General features: G+C 34.3%; 1 protein-coding gene across 11 annotated transcripts in view; it reads right to left on the bottom strand.

Moving 5' to 3' along the window:
* Positions 1–19554, bottom strand: part of ORC4 (origin recognition complex subunit 4) — an 81168-nt gene that overhangs the window by 61442 nt on the left and 172 nt on the right. For 2 of the 11 annotated variants that reach the window (XM_049616154.1, XM_049616159.1), the window contains exon 1: positions 18114–18973. The exons of 5 other annotated variants lie outside the window; for them this stretch is intronic. The gene's annotated coding sequence lies outside the window, so the exon portion shown is untranslated. Of the gene's footprint in view, positions 1–6089; positions 7328–18113; positions 18974–19554 lie in introns of those variants that run through there. 4 more of the 11 variants (XM_049616158.1, XM_049616155.1, XM_049616150.1 and 1 more) reach the window with 2 other exon arrangements.

Genomic DNA, 19554 nt, shown 5'->3' with positions numbered 1-19554 from the left:
ACATCTTGATTGTAACTTCATGAGAGTTGAAGAACCACAACTATCCAACTAAGTTGCTCCTGAATTCATGACTGACAGAAACCGTGTGAAAAAAATGCTTGTTGTTTTAAAACACTACTGGTTGCAACTGTTGTGAAACAGTGTGCTACATAGCAACTGATAACCAATATTGCCTACTTAAGAATTTATAAAAAACACTAATAGTGATAATCCAATTATTAATAGAGAATTGATCATAAATAGTGTAAATTTCCCCTACCATAAAGAAAAACAAAAAACCCCACAAAATCCAGAGAAAAACTTTTGGTATTTTTGAGATAATACAAAAATATTGATCTCAGGCCCTGGTTCCTGCACATACTCCTGAAACCCTTGTAATTTCCTCAGTGTTAAGAGCACTGGGAGCATTTTTTTTGTTCTAATATTTTATCTTTGACCCTGGTTCCTACACAGGGCTCCTGAAAACCTTGTAATTTCTTGATTGACAGGAGTCTCTTTTGTTCTAATGAGGCAGCTTTTAGTGGAATTGTGGATAGGTCCCAGTCACTAGAAAGAGGAAGCCATGATTCGAAGCTTGGAATTTTCAGCCCCACCCCTATTCTCTTGAGAAGGGAGAACTGAAAATGGAGATGATGATAGATCATGCCTGGGTGATCATGCCTGTGTGATGAAGCTTCCCAAAGTAAAAGAAAATCCCAAAAGTATGAAGTTCAATGAATTTCTGGGTTGGTGAACACAGGGGAGATTTAGGGAGAGTGGCATGCTCAGAGAGGACATTAAAAGTCTACACCCCTTCCCACATTCCTTGCCCTATGCATCTCATCCACCTGGCTGCTCCTGAGTTATGTCCTTTTATAATAAACTGCTAACCTAATAAATAAAATGTCTTTCTGCATTCTGTGAGCCACTCAATAGCAGGGGAACATTGGAACCTCTGATCTACAGCAGGTTAGTCAGAACAGGTGACAACTTCAACCTGTGACTGGCATATGAAGTGGGGGGTGGGGGGTAGTTTTATAGGACTGAGCTCTTAAACTGTGGAATCAGATATGATCTCTAAGTAAACAATGTCAGAATTGAGATGAATTGGAGGCCACCCAGCTAGGGTCTGAGAATTGCTTGGTGGTGTGGGGAACACTCCCTCCAATACTTTTGTTGGAACTGGGTGCAGAACTACTTGGCATTAAACAAGCTTGCAAACTTATTATTAAAGAAACTAAATGTGAAATGTGTAACATTTAACTTAAAAAACTAAAAAAGTTTAAGTGAAAAAGTGCATAATGTAAAAAAAGGCAGAAAAATGACAAAATAATTATTAACAAAACAAATAGTAAGAAAAGTAAAGGCAGAAAACATGAAAAAATCAGTGATCACAAAAGAAATGGGAAGGGTGCTCAAAACTTCGCACAAAAATAGCTATAGCACCAAGGAGTTCTAAAATTTAAATTTCTTTTTATGTTCATTTTGAGAGGGAGAGAGAGAGGGCACGCTAGAATGAACACAAGCGGGGAGGGGCAAAGAGAAGGGCAGGGGCAGAGAGAAGGAGAATCCCCAGCAGGCTCTGCACCAGAAGTGCAGAGCCTAATGTGGGCTTGAACTCATGATCCATGAAATCATCATGACCTGGGCCAAGATCAAGAATCGGATGCTTAACTGCCTGCGCCACCCAGGCAACCCTTGAAATTTAATTTTTAACGAATATTCAAAAAAGAAGTTTATAGGGATTTAAACAATTCCAAAATCTAGAAAAAAAAATATATAGGCCTTCGTACTTTATTCTATGCACTTGATATAAGCTTTGTTAATAAAACTTGGCAAAAGGCAAAAAATATCACTGCAGATGAGGCTCACACAGAATTCATAAACAGAATAAAAGATTCTGGATCAAATATTTATTAGCCAGTAGTCCAATAAATAAAAAAAGGTATCTTTTAGAAAGTAAAAGATTGGGGCGCCAGGGTGGCTCACTCAGTTAAGCCTCTGGCTTTTAATCTCAGCTCAGTCTTGATCTCAGAGTTATGAGTTCAAGCCCCATGTTGGACTTGGAAAAATCTGGTTCTTCAGTTATAATACGATAGGTATCAAAACCCACTGTAAACGGTATTACAAATAAAATCATGAATATATCCACTATTACCACTAATACTTAATTCTAGAGAAATCAAGCAAGAGTAAAAAAACAAACAAATAAATAAAACTACAGGCCAATATCTCTGATGAAAACAGTTACAAAAAAAAAATATCAACAAAATAACAGCACTCCAAATCCAACAACACATTAAAAAGTCATTCACCATTACCAGGTGGGATTTATTTCAGGGATGTAAGGGTGGTTCAGTATTTACAATCAAATCAATCAACATAATACATCACATTAACAAGAGAAAGATATGAACCATAGGATAATCTCGGGAAATGCAGAAAAAACACTTGACAAAGTAACACATCCATTCATGATAAAAACTCTCAACAAAGTTGGTTTAGATGAAACCCATCTCAACATAATAAAGGTCATATACGAAAAACCCACACCTCACATATTCTGTGGGGGAAAGACTGAGAGCCCTTTCTCTAAGGTCAGAAATAAGACAAGGATGTCTACTCTCAACACTTTTATTCAACATAGTACTGGAAGTCCTAGCCACAGTAATCAGACAAGGAAAACAAATAAAAGGAATCCAAATTGTTAAGGAAGAAGTAAAACTTTCACTTATTTGCAGATAACATGGTATTACATATAGAAAACCCTAAGACTCCACCAAACCATTAGAACTGATAACTGGGGAAAAAAAAAAAAAAAAAGATAAATGGATTTAGGAAAGTCACAGAATACAAAACTAACATACAAAAATCTGTTGCATTTCTATACACTAATAATGAAATAGCAAAAAGAGAAATTATGAAAACAATCCTATTTACAATTATACCAGGATGAATAAATTACCTGGGAATAAACATAAGAAAGTGAAAGACCTATACTCTGAAAACCATAAAACACTGACTAAAGAAATTGAAAATATATGTTAATGGCCTGAAAGAATTAATACTGTTAAAGTGTACATACTACCTAAAGAATTCTATAGATTGAATACAAATTCCTATCAAAACATCAACAGGATTGCTCACAGAACTAGGACAAATAATACTAAAATTTGTATGGAATCACAAAATAACTCTGAATAGTCAAATCAATCTTGAGAAAGAACAAAGCTGGACATACAATAATCCCAGATTTCAAGGTATACTACAAAGCTGTAATAATCAAAATGGTATGATACTGGCACAAGTATAAACAGATCAACAAAACAAAACAAAGTCTAGAAATAAACCCATGCTTTTATAGTGAATTACTCTATGACAAAGTCAGCAGGACTATACAATGGGGAAAAGACAATCTCCTCAACAAATTGTGCTCAGAAAACTGGACAGCTACATGCAAAAGAATGAAATCAGACCACTTTCTTGCACCATATTAAAAAAATAAACTAAAAATGGATTAAAGATCTAAATGGGAGACATGAAATAATAAAATTCCTAGATGGAAACATAGGCAGTAATTTCTTTGATGTTGGCCATAGAAACATTTTTCTAGGTATGTCTCCTCTGGTAAAGGAAACAAAAGCAACATTAAAGTAGCAGGACTACACCAAAACAAAAAGCTTTTGCATAGCAACGAAAACCATCAACACAACTAAAAGACAATCTACTGAATGGGAGAAGATATTTGCAAAGGACATATATCTGATAAACGATTGATTTCCAAAATATATAAAGAAATGACACAACTCAAAACCAAAAGAACATAATCCAAACAAAAAGTAGGCAGAGGACTAGAACAGACATTTTTCCAAAGACATACACAGTCACCAACAAACACATGAAAAGATGCTCAGTATCACCAATCACCAGGGAAATGCAGATTAAAACCACAATGAGATATCACTTTATACCTGTCAGAATGGCTAAAATCAAAAACACAAGAAACAATAAGTATTGGTGAAGAGGTGGAGAAAAAAGAACCTCGTACACTACTGGCATGAATGCAAACTTGTGCAGCCACTGTGTAAACAGTGTGGAGGTTCCTCAAGAATGAAAAATACAATTACCAAGTGAGCCAGTAATTGTACTAATAGGTAATGACCAAAAGACTACGAAAACACTAATTAAAAAAGATATATGAATCCCTATGCTTGCTGCAGTATTATTTATAATAGCCAAGATATGGAAGCAATTCAAATGTCCATCCATACATGAATGCATAAAGAAATTGTTATGTACATACATACTGAAATACACATAAACACACACATATAAAGGGACATCACTCAGCCATAAAGAAAAAGTGAGAACTTGCTATTTGCAACAATATGGATGAACCCAGAAGGTATAATGCTAAGTGAAATAAGTCAATCAGAGAAAGACAAATACCATAAAACTTTGTGCATATGTGGAATTTAGGAAACAAGGGGAAAAAAGTCAAAAAATCAAACTCTTTAAGTACAGAGAACAAACTGGTGGTTGCCAGAGGGTAGGTGGGTTAGAGGATGGTTCAAATAGTCTTAACAGAGATTAAGACTGCACTTATCTTGATGAGCACTGAGAAAGGTACAGAATTGCTGAATCATATTACACACTTGAAACTAATAACTGTATGTTAATTACATTTGAATAAAAAAATTGAGGAAGAGAACAAAGTGAATTTCATCTTTAAAATACAGTTCTTTCCCATTAAAACTAAATTTAACAAGATTAAGTGAGGTACTATTTTGGCACACAAAGTAAAATGTTTGAGTTAAGGTCATAGTATTGGTAAGGCTGTGGTTAACTGAAGCAACACAAAATAATGGTACAAACACATCTTTACTAGAAGGCTCAATTTAATACAGACTTTGATCCTGCAATTCCACTTGCAGGAATTTACTCAAAAGAAATAATTACAGATATATACAGATACCTAGCTATAAGGATGTTTAATATAATTCTGATTATAAAAAGGAAAAATTAAATAGCTAGTGGTAGGAAGTTAATTAACTACATCACTATACACACACAATGAAAAACTTCAACTACAGTCTTCACTAATTTGATTTTAAAGTAAAAACAAACAAAACCAGAAATTTTTATTCAAAAAGGATCAAGGTTCTGTCCAGCATGTAAATGAGAGCTTGGAGGTTGACACTCTTCTCTTCATAGCAAGAAAAAACTTAAACAAACTGAAAAACAACAACTCTTCTTAGATCTGTAAGAATGAGGTCAGAGGGCCCTGTGTCTTCCAATATTAGACACAGGCAGATATAGAGAATCATAGCTTACTGGAGCAGAAGCCCAGGTACAGAGACTGCACTGGAGGCAGTTCCAAAATATACGAAATTAGAATGTGACTGACAATTTGCTAGAGGTTCAATGTTAAAAAGCTTAAGAGTTAAAAACTCCAGGAGGGCCAGTCTTAGGGAAGACCCCACACTTATTCTGAGTTTTACCTCCAAGTACCCTTCCAGGTTCTCTAGACCCTTCTGATCTTCTAACAAGGATCAGAAAAAATTTCTTCCTGTTGCAACAGGGATACGGGAAAAGTAGACACACTGAAATATATCTAGAGCATTCTGTCCTCTTTAACAAGGCTTGCCTGCAAAGCAAATTATTTTACCAGAGTCCAGCTCTCTTAGGGAAGGGAAATACCCAACTCTAGCCCCTTCTTCCCTTCATGACTCCCCTAAAGGGGTAATGTGTGTGTTACTTGTTGAGGGTGGGGGAATCTGAGAAGTACCTGTATAGGTACTATGTTCAGGGGGATACGTTCTCTTACACACAAAACTGAGACCTAATTACAGGAATATATGATGCTTCTCCTCCCTCAACATCTTCCCACCACATTAACAGGGCTCCTGTATTAAAGTAGGGGTTTACAAGTGAAAGAACTCTCAGACCTTGTTTATGAAATCTCTAGGGAATTCCAAAGAAAACGGAGACAAAAGCAAGAACACAAGAAGAAATTTTAGTTTCTGACACCTAAGGGTGCAGCAAACAATAAACACAACCTAATTTTAAGCTGAATAAACATAAAAATCTCACACTAAAGACTTACTTACCTCAGTTCTTTATACACAGTACATCATTTCTGGCTTTCAACAAAATGTTACAAGGCACACTAAAAGGAAAAAAGACATAGCCTGAAAAGACAAAATGAGGCTCAGATGTGACTAAGATTTTGGAATTAGCAGACTGGCAGTATAAAACAACTACAACTAACATGTTAAGGGCTCTAATGGAAAAAGCAGGTATCATGCAATTACAAACAAGCATTGTAAGCAGAGATGGAATTTCTAAGAATGAATCAAGAGGAAACAGCAAAAATCAAAACCCCTAAAACAGAAGTAAAGAATGCTTTGATATGCTTAACAGTATAGCATAAACTATCCTTTATAAAGGATCGGAGTAAGGAATTAGGAATACTCTATTGCATGATACTTTTGCTAACCATTAAAAGGTATAGTGTTTTTTGAAAATGGGTTTGGATTGCTTATACATGTATACTGCAAACTCTAAAATAACCACTGAGAACAAAAGTATAATTTATAGCCTGAGAAAGAGCAAAAAACTCTGAAATAATGTAAAATGCATGGTTATAACCACAGAAGGCAGAAGAAAGAGTGAAGGACAAAAAAAAGAAAGAACAAGAGCAACAAAGGGAAAACAGCAATAAATTTGGTAGATATTAATCCTGCTATGTCAGTGAGTACTTTAAACAGCGGTCAAAGTAAATACACCAAGTAAAAAAAAAGACTATCAGAGTGAGCAGAAAAACAAGACTCAACTATATGTTGTCTGCAAGAAACCTACTTTAAATCTAATGACATAGATTAAAGTACAAAGACAGATAAAGATATACACTAATCAAAAAGCTGAAGTAGCTATACTAATTTTGGATAGTGCAAATTTCAAAGCAGGCAGGCATATCAGAAAGAAAGAGTATTACATAATGATAAAGTAGTTAATTCTCCAATAAGAGAATACTACTTAATGTGTGCATGTTCAACAGAAAGTCAAAATTCATGAAGCAAAAAATGATACAAATGCAAGAAAAAATTGATGAATCACTCTTATACTTGGAGACATCAATATCCCCCTATCAGTAATTGATAGAAAATCAGAGAAGACCTACCTGAACTGGACAGTACCATGAGTCAAATGGATCTGATAATTATAGAATACTGCATTCAACAAGAGCAGAAAACACATTCTTCTGAAGCTCACATGGCACATTCACCAATCACATTCTAAGCCATAAAATATTCAAATTTAAAACAACAGAAATCAGATAAAGCATGCTCTATCATGATGAAATTAAACTAGAAACAAAAAGTAAAAAGATACCTGGAAAATCTCACCAAAAGGAGATTAAATAACACATTCCTAAATAAAAATAATACATGTGCCTAAGAAGAAAAAACAAGAAAAATAAAAATTGGGAATGAAATGAAAAAGAATATAGAACTTAACCAAATAAAGAGATGCAGCAAAAGAAATCCTTAGAGGACAATTTATAGCACTGAACACATGTACTAGAACAGGAAAAAACCTAAAACTCAATAATCTAAGTCTGTACCTTAAGAAACTAGAAAAAGCAAACCAAAACCATGCAAATGAAATAATACAAATTAGAGTAGAAATCAATCAGGAAAATCAACAAAATAACTGGCTCAGTTTAAATTTAAAATTATAAACATCTTGCCAGGCTAAGAACAAAATATTTTAAAAAGATAAGACACAAATGACTAATAGAAATGAAAGCAAGGCCATCAGCACTGATCCTTTAAACATTAAAATGGTAATAAGGCAAAATTATGAACAACATCTCTGCCCACAAATTTGATCCCTAGATGAAATGGACCATTTCTTTGAAAGGCAAAGTCTAACAAAATGTATGCAAGAAAAATAATCTGAATATGTTTATATGTATTAAAGAAATCGAGTCAATAAATAACCTTCCAAAACAGAAACCATCAGGCCCAGATAGGTTCACTGGTAAACTCCACCAAACATTTAAGGAACAAATGATAGTAATTCCCTACTAATGATAAGTCTCTTCCAGGAAATAAAGGTGAATGAATACATTATAACTAATTGTATGAGGTAAGCATTACCTTAATAGGAAAACCAGACAATGACATTACAAGAAAGGAAAACTATATACCAATATCTCTCATGAATACAGATGCAAAAATTCTCAACAAAGTAGTAGTGAACTAAATCACACAATACATGAAAATAAGTGGGATTCATTCTAAGTATGCCAGACTCATTCACCATTCCTAAAACAAATGATTAATCCATTACAATAGAATAAAAAAAGAAAAATATGATTTTATCAAGAGATGCAGAAAAAGCATTTCACAAAATCCAATACCAATTCAAAAATACCAGGACTAGAAGGGAATTTCTTTAATGCTAAAAACATCTAAAAAAATATATCTACAGCTAACACCATTTTTAATAGTGAGAAATTACATGATTTCCCACTCAGATCAAGAAGGATCACCACTGGTATTCAAAATGATACTTGAACACTTAGCTAATGCAGTAAGACAAGAAAAGGAAATAAAATGTATACAGATAGGGAGGAAGAAATAAAACCATCTGTTTGTAGATGGTAAGATCATGAATGGAGAAAATCCCAAAGAATACACACACACTATTGAAATTAATAAACTACTAAAGCAAAGTTGTAGGATACAAGGTTAATATACCAATGTCAACTACTTTCTACATGAGGAAAACTAAAAAAATCTGATTAAAAAAAAATCAAAGTGGACCTAAACACATGAACAGATATTCCATTTACATGGATAAGAAGACTCAGTATCGTTATTATGTCAGTTCTTTCAATCTTCTATAGATTCAATGAAATCCCAATCAAAATTCTAAAGTTATTCTGTAGATATAAACTGATTTTAAAGTTTACGTGGAAAGGAAAAAGACACAGAAGAGCCAATATGATATTGCAAGAGAACAAAGTTGGAGGTCAGAAACTACCCTACTACAAGACTTACTATAAAGCTAAAGTAATATATACAATTGACCCTTGAGCAACAAGGGTTAAACTGCTTGGATCCACTTATATGCACACATTTTTTTTTTCTTTTAATAAATATAGTACAATACTGTAAGTGTATTTTCTCTTCCTTATGATTTTCTTAACATTTTCTTTTTTCTAGGTTATTTTAAGAATATAGCATATATTATATATAACATACAACACAGGTATTATCAACTGTTTATGTTATCAGTAGTTAAGACTTCCAGTCAACAGTAGGCTATTAGTAGTGAAGTTCTGGGAGGAACTAAAAGTTACACACTCATTTTAAACTGTACAGGCAGTTGCAACCCTAAAACTTGTGTTGTTCAAGGGTCAACTGCAGAGTGTAGTAATGGTGAAAAAAATAGAAAAATAAATAAATAAATAGAACAAAATAGAAACCCAGATATAGACTCACAAAAATATTTTTGACAAAGAAGAGAAGATAATTCAAAAGATAAAAGTCTAAAGGTACTGGAACTGGACATCCACAGGTAAAAAACTGAGTTGACAGAACACTTAAACCTCACAAAAATTAAATGTAACATACACCTATACATTAAACACAAAACCGTAGAACTTCTAAAAAGGAACACAGAAAAAAATCTGTGTGACTTTGTGTCTGGCAATGAATTTTTAGGTACAACACCAAAAGCACAATCTAGGAAAGAAAAAATTGATAAACTGAATTTTAAATTAAAAACTTTTGCTCTATAAAAGACACTGTTAAGAGAATGAAGACAAGCCACAGACTGAGAAAAAAATACTTGCAAAACACAGATTTGATAAAAGACTGGTATACAAAACATACAAGAACATTTAAACAATAAAATGGAAAAAAAAGCAACCCAGTTAAAAAATGGACAAAAGATCTGGACACCTTACCAAATAAAATATATAGGTGATAAGCATATGAAAAGATGCTCAGTATTATATGTCACTAGAAAATTGCATATTAAAACAATGATATTTCTGCTCTATACCTGATAGAATGTCTAAACCCAAAAAATGATGACATCAAATGCTGGTGAGGACATACAATAATAAGAACTCTGATTCACTGCAGACTAGAATGTAAAATGGTACATCTACTTTGGAAGACAGTTTGGCAGTTTCTTACAAAATGAAGCATACTCTTACCACACAATCTGGAAATCAGACCTGTTGGTATTTATCCAAATGAGTTAAAGACTTATGTCCATACAAAACCTGCACCAGATTGTTTGTAACAATTTTATTCATAATTACGAAAAAGTGGAAACAACAAAGATATCCTTTAATAGGTAAATGGATCAACAAACTGTGACACATCCATAAGATGAAATATTATTTGCTGCTAAGAAGAAATGGGCTATCAGGACATGAGAAGAAATGAAGGAAAGTTAGACACATATTGCTAGGGGCAAAGGACAATTTGAAAAAGGATACACACTGTATCATTCCAGCTCTATGGATGGAAAAGGCTAACCTATGGAGATACTCAGAAAGATCATGGTTGCCAAGAATTCAAGAGAAGGGAAAATGGGTGGAGCACAGAAGACTTTTAGGACAGCTAAATGATTTTCCTGTGATACTGTCACAGTGGATATATGTCATAATACATTTCTCAAAACCTGTAATGTACAACTCACAGAGTAAACCTTAATCTAAACTATGAACTTTTCTTAATACTAATGTATCAATACTGGTCCATCAATGGTAACAAACATACCACTCTAGACAAGAAGCTAATAATAAGGTAAACTGGGTTAATGCTAAGGGACCTAGGCCAGTAGGAATATATGGAAAATTGTTGTACTCTCAAGTTAATTTTTCTCTAAACCCTTAAACTGCTCTAAAAAAAGTTTATTAATAAAAAAAATCCAAAAGAAAGGAAGAAATGATCAAAAGTCACAATTCTTACTCTTCCATGTGGACAACTATGGTGACCCCAAAAAACATGCAAAAATACACACTCAAAACTGCTTTACTCTATGATAATTTGTGAAAAACAGAGATGAAAACACAAACTTACAGAACATTTGTGAAAATGAAATGTAAGTACCAAAAACATAGTTTCAAGTTACTAATACAGATTATAAAATGAAGTAAAATTTCTGTAAAGTAAAACGTATAGACAAAATCTGTTTTAGCAAAATATGACCATACAGAAAAGTTTGCAAAACAATAATGGTAATTCATAGGAAATATTAGCTACTTTAAAAATGTTTTAGGGGCGCCTGGATGGCTCACTTGGTTGAGCGCTGACTTCAGCTCAGGTCATTATCTCAGGGATCATGAGTTCCAGCCCTGTGTAGGCTCTGTGCTGACAACTCAGCCTGGAGCCTGCTTCTAATTCTCTGTCTCCCTCTCTCTCTCTGCTCCTCCCCTGCTTATGGGCAGGTGCTCTCTCTCTCTCAATCTCTCTCTCTCTCTCAAAAATAAAACATGAAAAACACATACTTACACACACACATGAGTAAAAATACTTTAAAACTAATTTACCTGGTGCACCTGGGTGGCTCGGTCGATTGAGCACCTGACTTCATTCAGCTCAGGTCATGGTATTTCAGTTCCTGAGTTCAAGACCTGCATTGGCCTCCCTGCTGTCAGCAAAGAACCCGCTTCAGATCCTCTGTCTCCCTCTCTCCCTGCCCCTTCCCTGCCTCGCACACACACACTCTCTCTCTCAAAAATTAACAAACGCAAAAAGAATATTTATATACAAAAATAAGAAAAATTGTTATAGTTTGTTCTTGTCAACACTGATCATGGCACTATTTAGGAACATAACTCCCAGAGGCTGGCAGGTTATTTCTACAATATAAAGCAAATATACACAGTACTATCTTGTAACAGTATGTAATATACTGGAAAGATATTAGTTACATATTATTTCTTTTAAAAGTACACAAGGGGCACTGGGGTGGCTCTTGATTTCAGCTCAGGTCATAATCTCATGGTTTGGGAGTTCAAACTCCAGGTCAGGCTCTACACTGACAGTATGGAGACTACTTGGGGTTCTCTCTCCCATTCTCTCTGCCCCTCCCCATGTCCTCTCTCTCTCAAAATAAACATTTTCTTAAAAATAAAAGTACACGGCAAAACTTTATGACCTGGCTGTTAATAAATCCATAGAAACAGATTAAAAGGACTAAAATTACATAAATCAACATCTTAGAATTGTTTCCAGGTGCAGGAATAACAGATTATCTTCATTTTTTCTCACCACTTTTACACTGAATATATTACCTTTTTTGAATTTTAAAAAATCATGTTGCACATTTAAATCAAGTAATATATAATTTGACTATATAAAGTTTTCAGTGCTAGAACAATAAACATTTTATTTTAGCTTCTAAACATGTTACACATGTAAAATTCGTTTCAACCTAAGTTTAAAACATGATACCCATCAGACATTGCATCAGGATGATGCTGTATATAACACATGGGACAGAAGTCTAATAGTTATTAGCTACAACACAGCTTTTAGAGAAAATACACTGCTTTTTACTCATTGTAAAGTAAGTTGACTAAAACATACACAAGCCTAGAAGTGATTACTTTAAGAAAACAATATAAGGTGACATTTCTGGGTCATCTATATTAAAAAATGTCTATTTTTACAATGGTGGCAAGATGCGAGAAAGTGAGAATGTGTAGGCACACCAAAAGAAAAGCTAACATACTTAGACCTTTAATCTTGTCAAATCTGATCTCAATCTTTTGGTCAAAACTTCATAGTAATCTGTCACATCATTCAAGGAAGAAGTAAAATATCTAAGATTTTATTGTGTTTTTAAGGGACATTGGGATAAGAAGGGACATTGGGAAAAGAATATACTATTAAGGGGAAGAAGAAATCAGGAAAAACTAGCAACCCCAAAAGATGCTTCTTTGAAGATAAGCACCTGGGAAAAATCTGGAGTGAAATGGGGTAATAAAACTGAAATAGAAGGATGAGGAACAATTGTCAGTTCCAGACTTCACCCATTTCCTAGTTTATAATCTTCAACTTGCAGCTTATTTTCTCATTTAAGCACTTCATAAAACACAGTCTCATCAGCCAATCCGGTTCAAATAGAATAAACACATAACAAGGTCACTTAATAATCAGTATTTTAATTTGCAATAGAATTCATTTACAAAGCCATCTCTCAAAAATCTACATTCCTAAAACGGTTAAAATTAAAATGGAAGCCTCTATCCCACTCCATCAGAAGACAAGAGATTCTACAGAGAGTAAGAAAAGGACTTTACATTGGGAGATACCAGACACAACAGAAGGTGAGGATATCATATAAAAAAAAATCAAATGTTGTGATTCTTGTGCTGTTTTCAGCTGGTTCTCAAATCCCTGGCAATCAGGCTTATGCCTTCTGTGAACAGGGTTTCTCATAATAGGCACTAATGACATTTTGAACTAATGCTTTGCTGTGAGTGGCTGTCTTATGCATTATAGGATGTTCAACAGCATCTGCAGCATCTATCCACCAGTTTTCAATTGCAACTCTTGATAACCAAATATGTCTCTGGACATTGCCAAATGTCTTCTGGGAGTCATATTGTCACAGCTGAGAACCACTGACAGGAAAAGGCAAAAGATTAGAGGCAAAAGATTAGAAAATTCTACTCATTGGTTTCTTATTAGCCCAAGAGAAAAGACTTTCAAATGAATAAAAAGTTGATGTCGGTGATCCCCCCACAAATATGCTCCAGACAAATCCTTCCAGTGAGAACCATTAATAACTAGCAAGCCTCAGCCAAATTCACACAGCCTGAAATAGCTTCCTGATGCCCTTTACATAAATTTGAACACACAACCAAGAATCACAAGACAGCTGAGGAAAACTTCTAAGATGAAAGCCTCTGAAACATCCTAACAGAAAGAAAAACTTAGAGAAAACCAAGTAAGTAGGGAGAAATAAACTTCAAAACATTAAATTAAATGCTTAACTCAATTAAACATTCAAAACTTCAATTAAATCCATAAAGAGAAAAAATATCAGGATGCCATTTTAAAAATGCAGAGATCAAAAAAGGTATTGGAAATTAAAAATATAACAACAAAAATTAAAGTCTCAAATGTTTAAAAAATCAAGCAAGTTTCCAAAAAACTGTAAAGCAAGACTGGAAGATGATTTTAAAAATGGGAGAAAAGAAACAGCTCTAAGAGTGTAATATCTAATTGCAGCTTCAGAACCAAAAATAGAGGTAAGGATATTACAGGACAAGTATCAGAAACTTTCTCAGAGGTAAGGAAAACAAGTTGCCAGACAGAAAGAACCCATGAAATGCACAGCAAAGTCACCTCACAACAAACACTGTGACATTTCAGAACACTGGGAACAACAAAGAACATTCTTTAAGCTTCAAACAAAAATAGGGTGCAGAAGCTTCCATAAAGAAGAAAAGAGTGAAATGCAAAGTGTTGAAAATAAGAATGGCTTCAGATTTTATATCAGACACTAAGAATTCCTTTGCAATTCTGAAGAAAAACATTTCCAACTTAAAATCCTACATCCAAACTAAGTTAGGGTAATCTAAAAATATTTACATACAGAACATAACGCCTCAGACCATTCGCCTCTCAGATAGCTACTGGAGATTGTGACCAAATAATATGAGGATAATCATTAACCTTAATGGATAACCATTAATCTTTTAATGATGATAACCTACGTTAAAGAAATTCTGAAGCATGTACTTAAGCAAAAGAAAACAGATCCTCAAAGAAAACTCAGAGATGCAAAAATTAACACAAAACGGAGAATTACATGGGATACAGGAAACAGAGGATCCATCACAGAATAGAGAGAGGTTGCATGAGGGGTAACCACATCAAGGAGCCAGCCTAAACTGGAGATAAGAATGTTCTAGGAGAAATTTCTCAGCGATAGTTAAACTGATTAAAAAATAAATAAATAAATAAATTGATACTTCTGAACCTATGCAGATGTGCTGACAATAAGCAAGCAGATTGTTCGGGGCTGAATTAATGATAAATATTGAGAAACTACACAGACATAGGATGGTTATTTACCAAAAACTAAGATATCAGTGAAATGATGGGGGGCGCAGGGCTTGGGTATTTGTGGGAAAAAACCAAATTTACATCGCTCACTGTGGAAGTCAACGGATAATGCCTAACATGGAAAAATCAAGTGGCAGCATATAAGATGTTATTTGTAAATACAGAGTTAAATATCAAAAGAATTAGCAAAAAAAAAAGCTTTAAAAGTTTTTGCCCCTAGCGAGGGGGAAGTAAAGGCTTTAACAGCCACTTTTTCCAACATCACATCCTCCCTGGGGCCTAGCAAGGTGTGGAGATAAAGGCCCAACCATTTCAACCCACCATGGTGCAATTCTGGTGGGCCACATTCTGGAGAATTGAACCTGTGATAAATAAATTAAGCTTTTTTTTTTTTTTTAATAAGCCATGTACAAATAGTTAATATTTCAAGTGCATGTTCGTTTACATTTGAAACTTAATACTTAAAAAAATATATTTGAAAATATTTTCTAAATTTTAATTACCTTGGCATCTTATGCTGTTGAGGCCAATTTGATTGAAAAATTTTAAACTAATGTATGACAAGTTAAAACACACAATTTTGGCTGGAAGTAGAAAGATCTTGAAATCAAATCTCAAAAATAGAAAAGAGGTTAAGGGTTCCATATATGGTAATGGCAGATCAGATCAATCCTATTAAAACCAACAAAAAACCTTCACAATAAAAACCAAAGAAACAAAGCAGTATGAAATTACATGCCAAAATACAGGAGGATAAATCAGAAAAATAAACACCATAGTCAGTCACTTTTTCCTGAAGACTTGTACTTATCCAGAAGAAAAGACTGAGCAACAAGAAGAAAGGCTGAACTACTGGTAGCTCTGTTGGGGTATGAAGAAAAAAATCGAAGCACAAGATCCACCAAACCCAGATGCAAATAAATCATCACTCAAATTAAAGTTGAGATCTTAAGGAACATCATTGGATTAGGAAGAACTGGAAGTAAAATGGAACTTGTAGAACTCATGACTTAAGTCCTACTTAAAGTTAAGTGTAAAACAGAAGTACTCTGAAGTCCTGAATATGAACTAAGTGACTTGGGACTGGTAGTGTGCCTGTTACCTTTCCAAGGAAAACATGGCTTCTTGAAAAAGATATCATTATCCTAGGACTCACATATTCTTATAATTTTTCAAATCCAACAACTGGCACACAGGCACACATGAAAAACCATGAAACCAAGAAAAATCATGAACCAGCAAAAACAGACCCATTACAAATTAAGAAATTGGAATTACTGGTCACAAACAACAATTATGAATACTGTGCCAATAAAAGCCACAGTAATTTTTAGTAAGTAGCTAGAAACAGTAAGAATAGATACAGGTGATTTACTTCTTAAAAAGACACTGATCCACAGATTCAAGAATTTCAATTAATTCAAAACAGGAAAAAAAAATTCTACACAAAATGCCATAAAGAAATAGAAGAAAACTTAAGACAAAGAAACATTCTTTAAAGATTTCTTTCAAATCAGCCAGTATTAGACTGACAGGTGACTTCTCAAAATCAATAATCAAAAAAAAAAAAAAAAAAAAAGCAAAAACAAAAACCCACAATGGAACATTATCTTCAAGATTCTGAAAAACCACCACAATCCTACAGTTTAAAAGACCCAAAACTTTCTTCAAGATTGAAGGTGAAAAAAGACACTTGGAAGGTAAGCAAAAAAATTAAGGTAATTGGCCATCAGTACACCTGAATTAAAAATATTCTAGGGGCTCTGGATGGTTCAGTGGGTTAAGCGTCAGACTTTGGCTCAGGTCATGATGTCGTGGTCTGTGAGTTCGAGCCCTGTGTCATGCTCTGTGCTGACAGCCCCAAGCCTGGAGCCTGCTTAGGATTCTGCGTCTCTGTAGCTCTTGCTGCCCCCACTCCCACCCCCCAGTTCACCCTCTGTCTCTGACTCTCAAAATATAAATTAAAAAAAAAAAAAAAAAGATTCTAAACAGTGTACTAAAAGCAAAAGGAAAAAGATCCTCAAAGAGAATTCAGAGATGCAAAAACAGTTGAGAAAATTCATTTACATACCCAAGTTGTTCCAAACATACTTAAGCATTTTTCAACAACTGAATCAAGTATCAATTTTCAAATTTAAATTAACACTTCATAAAACTAAAAATTCAGTTCCTCAGTAACACTTTTAGCCAGATTTCAAGTGGTCCATAGCCAGCCACAAGCTGGCTACAGTATTGGGTAGCACAAGTATAGAACTTCTTCGAGTTAAAATTACAAATAAATTTAAAACAATAGGAATTAGCATATAAACCACTAAGGAATGAAATGAAGATAAAAATCATCCAGGAAGCGAGAAATGCTCCAATTATAGAGAAGATATTTGCGATACTAGTCAAATATTTAAGTAAAACACAGACTACCCAATAGAAACATTGTGACAATTCAAATAAGAAATCCAAACAGCCTACAAATATTTTACAAATTGCTCAAAGTCATTAACAACCAGGGAACTGTGAAAACATAAAGCCACACTCATCATGTTGGCATCAACAAAAAACATCAACTGTTGGTGAGACTGTAGAAAAAAAGCATCTACCATATACTGCTGGTGGGAGTTTAAGTTGATCTATTTTGGAAAAGTTTGGCATAATCTCCATTCTACAAAAATGCATGCTATGCGTGGAAAAATACATGCACAAGAACATTCACAGTAGCATTGCTCGTAACTGCTAAAAACTGGACACAATCCAAATGCTTATTAATATTAGATGAGTTACATTAATTGTGGTTTATTCAGAAAAAGACTACATCACACTATAGACATTACCATATAAAATGAAAAAACATGAACAATAGCTAAATGTACTAATTGGGTTAAATATTGGGGACACGTGAGGAAAATAACACATAATGTGTAACTCTTTTACATACAGGTAAAATACAGATAAAATTCATCTGAATCGGGTAGTAATGCCAACACTGGTGGTTAAAAAATACTTGAAATAAATGTAGAAAATAATTACCATAAAAATCCGGTTGCTGTTAACCTCTTGTAGTGGTGAGGCAGGAGGAATATTCAGGAATTGATGGGGGGAGGAGTAGGTCTCCAGTACTAGGAACGTTCTAGTTCTTGACTGTGGTAGTGATCACTCAGTGTTCACTTAATAATTACTCATTGTATTGTATACTTATGATCTGTGCATTTTTTTGCATATTTAGTATTTTAACATAAGAAATTAAAATTTGTTACCTAAAGCACTTATATTACTTTGCTGTGACTTTTTTTCTTTTATAAAATGATATATATTTGGTTACAATATAAACAACACTTTAAGGCACAGGACTCTAGTTTCGATTCCACTCGACAAGATTACTGCACACAAAGAAAGCAGTTAAGTACTAGGCAATGATGCATAAATAGGGTTAATTGCCAAAGCGTAAGTAAAATGTAGAATACAAGTAACACAACTTTAATTGATAGTGTATCCTAAAGAATAATTATTACAGAATTAAATACCTGTATGAGGAACAAACATGAGGAATTTTAGATTATTGGCCTTAAAAGAAACTATACAGAATGATAATCTTTCAAAGTACTTTTACAAAAGAAATTAAAGATTGAAATGGTTCTAGTTAAGATTTATGAAATGATGTGAAAAATGGTGACTTTACTGAAAAAAAGCCTTACTGATGTAAATACACGAATCCTTTAATAGTCTGAATTATTATCTTATGAGGGAAACATTTCCAGCAAAAATAGGTAGCATTTAATTGAGAAACCAAAGGATCTAAATCCGAGACTAGTAACCAAAAAAACTTAAAGCAAAATATTCATTTAAAAATCTCTTATTTACACCATAGAAAAGGAAAAATTTGTGATGTCTCTTCTCTATCAACCGTAACATTCCTCCATATCGAGGACTACACAATCCCATATCGCTTTCTGAGAGCAAGCATAAGCGTTTTGTTGCAGCAACAACGCCAAGCTAGAGAGAGGAAATTCCATTCAAGACTTCCCAAGCTTGCTCCCTCCCCAAAAACCACTCCAGAATTCCAAGGAGGGTAGCGAAGTAAGGAATAATGGTCATAATACCTAATACAAGCAGTGCATCTAATGCCAGAGTTGTCAAAATTCACACATGGCGCTTCTCTCTTCCCCTGCTCTGAAGCAGTCAACAGTCATCTGCATAGGCTCCAAAGATTCCATTTCTCTCTGACAGCAATATCATCACATTCCTTACAACCACCATCGGGTGTAGTCAATAACCAGCCAGAGACCTAGTTCCATGAGGAATCCCTACAAGCTTCAGAGATTCGTAGGCAGCCTCACAGGAAAGCCACGAGACAGAAGTGGCCTTCCAGATTTCTGGCCTGCCTGGCCTAGACAAGCCTGCCGCCTTCCCGCATTCTGAGTCTCCACAACCTTCCGTCCTCATTCTTTTCGATTCGCCTTTCAACACTGGC

Source organism: Panthera uncia (assembly GCF_023721935.1).
Source record: "Panthera uncia isolate 11264 chromosome C1 unlocalized genomic scaffold, Puncia_PCG_1.0 HiC_scaffold_3, whole genome shotgun sequence".
In the NCBI taxonomy this organism is placed as follows: Eukaryota; Metazoa; Chordata; class Mammalia; order Carnivora; family Felidae; genus Panthera; species Panthera uncia.
The sequence above is the reverse complement of the archived record's forward strand: the minus strand, read 5'-3'. Positions and strand labels throughout refer to the sequence as shown.